This window comes from Capsicum annuum, unplaced genomic scaffold (assembly GCF_002878395.1).
Source record: "Capsicum annuum cultivar UCD-10X-F1 unplaced genomic scaffold, UCD10Xv1.1 ctg17859, whole genome shotgun sequence".
NCBI classification, from domain to species: domain Eukaryota; kingdom Viridiplantae; phylum Streptophyta; class Magnoliopsida; order Solanales; family Solanaceae; genus Capsicum; species Capsicum annuum.
In genome coordinates, this window is record NW_025823562.1 from 1 (window position 1) to 6,479 (window position 6,479).

The 6,479-nt window shown below is 38.0% G+C and overlaps 2 pseudogenes; one reads left to right on the forward strand and one right to left on the reverse strand.

Moving 5' to 3' along the window:
* Nucleotides 1–1,662: 1,662 nt before the first annotated feature.
* Nucleotides 1,663–4,075, forward strand: LOC124890455 (annotated as a pseudogene).
* Nucleotides 4,076–5,590: 1,515 nt separating this feature from the next.
* LOC124890456 lies at nt 5,591–6,460 on the reverse strand (annotated as a pseudogene).
* Between the last annotated feature and the right edge of the window lie 19 nt (nt 6,461–6,479).

Below are 6,479 nucleotides of genomic sequence, written 5' to 3' on the forward strand. Positions count from 1 at the left end.
ACTCTAATAATTAAAAACTACTAAAAATATCTATTCCTACTTTATTTCTGAGACATTTTCAACACTCCTCTTGGGATCAGAAATTATCTTGGCTTCGGCTGAATTTAACCTCTTGAATAAGTCTGTCAATTCATCTTTGTTCTTGCAAGGCTTGTGTGCATCTTCTGTTGGATTAAATAAGAAACTTTTGCCTCTCATATCAACTGAAATTGTTTTGATTGCAACATTCCTTTTTCCTTCTGCAGGAATATAATCACCATTCCGAATTCTGATTTTCTTATTTTTTTTAAGGAGAAACTCTTTAAAAAAAAATTCATATGTCATGTGGTTTGTAGAACCAAAAAACAGATTTCTTAGATAAAGAATATGCTACCACAAATAAGTGATTTTCTTTTTCTTCTTTGATAACTTGGGCATCTGCTTCATATTTTTTAGATTTATTTTTGCAAATCACGAGTTCATGGACAAGTTGATTACAAATCTTGCATTGTGCATCTGGTCTCTTTCAACATTTAAATGGAGGATGGTCTATTTTGCCACAGTGCTAGCAAGGTGGGTAATTGTTTTTTTGAATTATTACCCTTGCTTTGAGTTTTGTGGTTGGCTGCCAAAGCTCCTTCAACCATACCATCCTTCCTCATACGCCTCTTTTGCTCTTGCACTTTCAATGTATTTAACAATTCTGCCAAGGTAATCTTGGACTGGTCTTTTGTGTTTTCCAAGATAGTTAATGATACTTCGTATCTTTCAGGCACTGTAACAAGAATTTTTTCAACAATTCTTGAATCTTTAAATTTTCTGCCAAGCAATCTTACCTTGTTAACAATGCTAAGAAGTCAGTCTGAGTACTCTTTGACGGTCTCAGATTCCTTCATCTTTTGCAATTCGAATTTCCTTATTAGATTCAATATCTTCATGCCTCATATTCTTTCATCTCCGGTATATTCTTCCTTCAGATAATCCCAAATTCTTTTGCTAATTTAAAGGCCATAATTCTCATGAAAATTATTGGAGAAACACTAGCAAACAAAGTTGCTTTTGCTTTTGATTTTCTGATTTTCTTTTCCTTTTGGATTTTGATCTGGGTCACCGTGGGATTATCGGGCAGCGGAACAACATAATCCTCCTCCACGACCTCCCAAAGATCTATAGGCTCAAGATAAGTCTTCATTCTTACTACCCAAAAATGATAATTCTCACCATCACAGACAAGAAGAGCTATTTGTGAAAAGTTATTTTCATAATTCTTCTCTCTCACAAATCCCCCTCAAGAAATTGGCTCTTGATACCAATTATTGGTTTTTAGTTTTGAAATTAAAGAAATAACAGAGAAAGAGTTGGAGAGGAGAAAATACTGCAATTGTATTTTGTCAAAGGGGATTATTTTATTAATAACTCAAAACATATATTTATAACTAAATTTCTAACTACACTCCAATTTAAATTGGGATAACTAATTCCTGTTCAAATAATAAAGAGACAACTAATTCTTAAGTCACTCTAATAATTAAAAACTACTAAAAATATCTATTCCTACTTTATTTATGGGACATATTTTCAACATCTTCCTAGTTCTAGTTATATCCCTGAATGCATAGCATATCAACATCACAATTTTGTGATAAATCAAAAGAAAAAGAAAGAAAAGAAGGGCTAAAATCTATGGCTGTTTTGTTATGGTTATTAATCTTATCTGCATTTCATGCAATAGCACTAGCACAACGAAGGAACTTCAATATTACTCTTGGCTCTTCTCTAACACCTACTACCAATTCATCATGGTTTTCACCCACAAGGCGTTTTTCCTTTGGGTTTTATGAACAAACCGATGGCTATGCTGTCAGAATCTCAATTATCGGTATATCTAAGAAAACAGCAGTGTGGACAGCAAACAGAAACAGTCCTGTTGTCCGGAGCAGCATAGTCTTGCGCTTAACTCGTGATGGAAGGCTTATTGTGCAAGTAGTAGGAGGCCAAGAAATCACTGTCGTAGATCTTTCTGATCAAGCCATTGCTTCAGCTTCCATGCTGGACACTGGCAACTTTGTGCTCTATAATTATGATCTGAATATCATATGGCAAAGTTTTGACAATCCAACAAACACCCTTTTACCTGATCAACACCTCTCACCTGGAAAAGAGCTGTACTCCAGTGCCTCGGAAACAGATGACTCATTGGGGATTTTCCGTCTCAAAATGCAAAATGATGGGTACCTTGTTCAGTACCCAGTCAATACACCAGACATTGACCCATATGCTTACTACTTACAATTCGGTGGAGATAGGAGTAATGTTGCACTGAATTTTGATGCTGACGGCCTCCTCTACTTGCACAATTCCACTATGAATCTACTAAATGTAACCAAAGGAGGCTACCCTAGTGAAAGGACCATCATCAATATGATGAAAATTGATGCTGATGGTATTCTTCGAATTTATTCACATTCTCTGAACCAACAGAACAGCTCCAAGATATGGTCATCAACAGATGATAGGTGTGCTCCAAAAGGCCTTTGTGGGTTTAACGGTTTTTGTATCAATAGAGATGATCAAGTTGAATGTTTGTGTCTTCTGGGATTTGATTTTGTAATGCCGGGAAATTGGAGTGCAGGCTGTCTAAGGAATTTCACTGCAGAAACCTGTCGGTTAAAGGCGAACACTTCCAAATACTATGCAATGAGTAGTTAAAAACACAAGATGGGAAGATATTCCGTATACTGTTTTGGTCAGAACAACTAAAGAAGATTGTGAACAAGCCTGTCTACAGGATTGTAACTGTGAGGCTGCTCTGTTCATAGATAGAGAACGTAGAAAGCAAAGGCTGCCTCTGAGATAGGGAAGGAGAGACATGACTAAGTCTAATCTAGCATCTGTCAAGGTGGTCATTAATGTGCTAGCCAACGAAGGGCTGCCTAATCAGATTGAAGAAACAAAAGGCAAAAAGCTAAGGACAGACATCCTAATTGCCAGCACTGCATTGACTGTTTTTGCTTTGTTGATGTTAGGATTCTCTGGATTCCTCATTCACAGAAAACATGTCTGGACTTACAGGAAATCCAGGAGAATAGAAATGTTCAGTTATGTGAGGATGTCGCTCCACGAGCATTTTCCTATGCAGAACTAGAGAAGGCAACCAATGGTTTCAAAGAAGGTTTAGGGAGGGGAGCAGTTGGAACAGTATTTAAAGCACTTTTGGTAGAAGACCAGAAAGTGATAGTTGTTAAGAGACTAGACAAAGAATTGGTAGCAGGGGAAACAGAGTTCCAAACTGAAATAAAAATCATTGGAAGGACACATCACCGAAATCTAGTCCGCCTCCTTGGTTATTGTCTAGATGGATCGAGAATGCTTCTGGTGTATGAGTACATGAGCTATGGGTCACTCACGGATGTACATTTAATTCAGAAAAGTAGCCAGCATGGGAGGGAAGGTGTGGTATCGCTCGAGATCTTGCAAGGGGTCTCCAATATTTACATGACGAGTGTGACACGCAAATCATCCATTGCGATATAAAGCCTCAGAACATACTCATGGATGATCAGTTCTGTGCTAAAATATCTGATTTTGGAATGTCCAAGCTCTTAAAGAAAGACCAAACAAGAACCTACACAGGAATAAGAGGGACCAGGGCTATGTTGCACCAGAATGGTACCGAAAACTGCCAGTGACGGTGAAAGCAGACGTTTACAGTTTTAGTATCGTCCATTTTGATCTGTAGGCGGAAGTGTGTAGATTGGAGCCTTGATGAAAACGAGTCAATTCTTGAATACTCGGTTTGCGATTGCTTTGATGCAGGAGAGCTAGACAAACTAGTCGGGGACGAGGAGGTTGATATAAGACAATTCAAGCGAATGGTAAAAATAAGTATCTGGTTCATTCAAGAACCATCACTTCGCCCTTCGATGAAGAAAGTTTTAATTATGCTGGAAAGGACAGTAGAAATTCCAATACCTCCTAGTCCTACTACTTTTTAAAGTGCCATATAGTTTAAAACTGCTTCACTTTTTGGTTTTTGTACTCAAGTTCCAATTATATCCGAACTTCCCCATATTTCTATATCATTCACCGCTTCTCGTAGTCATTTATCTTCTACTGTAGTAAATCTCATGGTTTATTTTTCCATTTTGAGATTTGTCCACATTCAGACTTCTCTTCAAATATACATGTAGTACAATGAAAGTATATTTTGTGCCAAGTGACTGACCGTTTAATTGGCAACCATCGTCGTCAAGAATGACATACACACAAAGCTCCCTTGAACTAAACTGACTTTAAACATCAATAGTACCAACCAGCCCATTCTTTCTGGATCATTTTAGTTTTAACCTTCTGCTGCATCCTCTCCTTCCCCCACCACCCAAGCAGAATAGCAAGCAAGTTAAATCTCTCGCTGCTGACCACTTAATACTTTTCTACTCTCTTGTTTGCATCCTTCTAACAACTAAAACGAGTCTTCAATGTCTAGAGAAAATTGAAGGCGCGAGTTTCTGAACGTATTTTACCACTCATTTCCGCTTCTGGTACTTATCTTTTAATCAGTAATCTCACATCATTAGATCAGCAGAGTCTTAAAGTAAGATGCAAAGCTTTCTCTTTCATATTTGTAAATGTAAAAAGTTCTCTTTTTCGTGCTTTTACTTTCAGTAAGCTTCCCTCCAAATTCACCATGACACATACAATGAAGTCCAACAACATATCAGTTTGTAGAACAATAAATCTCTGTTTCTCACTTGTAACGTGTTATATGAGATCGAACCTTTCAAAACAAAGAAGTAATTTTCACCAACAATCCCAAAGCGCTGACTAGTCAGTTATTCATCATAGCTAGTGCATCAGTATAAACAGAAAAGCAAAAATTTCCAGTAGCAAGTTAGTATTTTTGCTTTGCTACCAGTATATATAGACCGGCAAAGATTAGCAGTTAAGTATATGACCTAGTAGTTAATTAAAATTCAAACAGACAAATTGTGTTCAAATTCTAGAATTACTTGGTACTTGTTGCGTGAAATTAGTTGGGGTGAGCAAAAGCTAACCTGGACACACCACGGTCATCAAAAAAGAATAATGTACAAATTTCAATAGAAATAAAAAGAAAAACAGGTGATTATTTTCATCTTTATATATTTGATGCTTGGAGTTGCTCTGTAGTCAATGCTAGTTGAAAATAGGTCCTTGGTTGATTAGCTGAGGTGGCGCATAGAAAAATGGCGAAATTGCCAGTCATAATTCGCACAACTCTTAAATCGCGAATTACCCCGACGGAACACAGTGTCATAATAGGTCTCATGAACATGCTTGATTCTCCTCCTTAATCACTCTCTCTTTTTCCTTTTCTTTTATTCATTTTTTTGGATAAATATATGGTGAACCAATTGACGTAAGGTCTTTTATGTTCCCCTTTTAACTTCAGCCGAACACTTGAAAAAGAAACATGAAGAAACAGACTGCGTAAATCAACGAAAGAACAATCTATTAGCAGTTGATCGTCCAACACGTCAGGGTTTCTTCATGGGGTGTGTACATGAATAGTTTATCTGTTTCTGTGAAGTTCTCAATACCACCATGCATCTGGGGAGCACCAACACATCTATACGTCTATTACAGCACTAATATGTGCTGATATTTATTTAATTTGCAGCAAAAACAACATAACATAATGCATTACGATGTCTTTTAACAGAAAGCTAAAACCCAAACAAAAACACTAAAAAGTCTTAAAACAGAGCAACATCGACAGTCATCATAAAAGCAGTATTAGCGCACATGAAATTCAGAAGTTTCCACCACGGAGCCTAAGGACATGATGAAGAATAGACTCCTGTATATTGTAGTCTGCAAGGGTGCGGCCATCCTCAAGCTGCTTTACCAGCAAAGATGAGCCTCGGTTGATCTGGTGGAATCCCCTCCTTATCCTGTATCTTTGCTTTCACATTGTCGATAGTATTTTCCACCTCCAATGTGATTTGTCTTTCCAGTTAGTGTCTTCACGAAGATCTGCATCCCTCCCCTCAAACGCAACACCAAATGGAGAGTTGACTCCTTTTGGATGTTAATAGTCTGCAAGAGTCCTGCCATCCTCAAGTTGTTTGCCAGCAAAGATCAATCTCTGCTGATCTGGGGGAGGGAATACCTTCCTTGTCTTGGATCTTTGCTTTAACATTGTCGATGGTATCTGAACTCTCAACCTCCAAAGTGATCGTCTTCCCAGTCAAAGTCTTGACAAATATTTGCATGCCACCCCTCAGACGAAGAACAAGATGCAGGGTTTGACTCTTTCTGAGTGTTGTAGTCTGCCAGGGTCCTTCCATCCTCAAGTTGCTTGCCAGCGAAAATCAGTCTCTGCTGGTCTGGAGGAATCCCTTCCTTATCCTGAATTTTCGCCTTCACGTTGTCAATTGTATCTGAACTTTCAACTTCAAGGGTAATGGTCTTGCCTGTAAGTGTCTTGACAAAGATCTGCATACCACCACGAAGGCGGA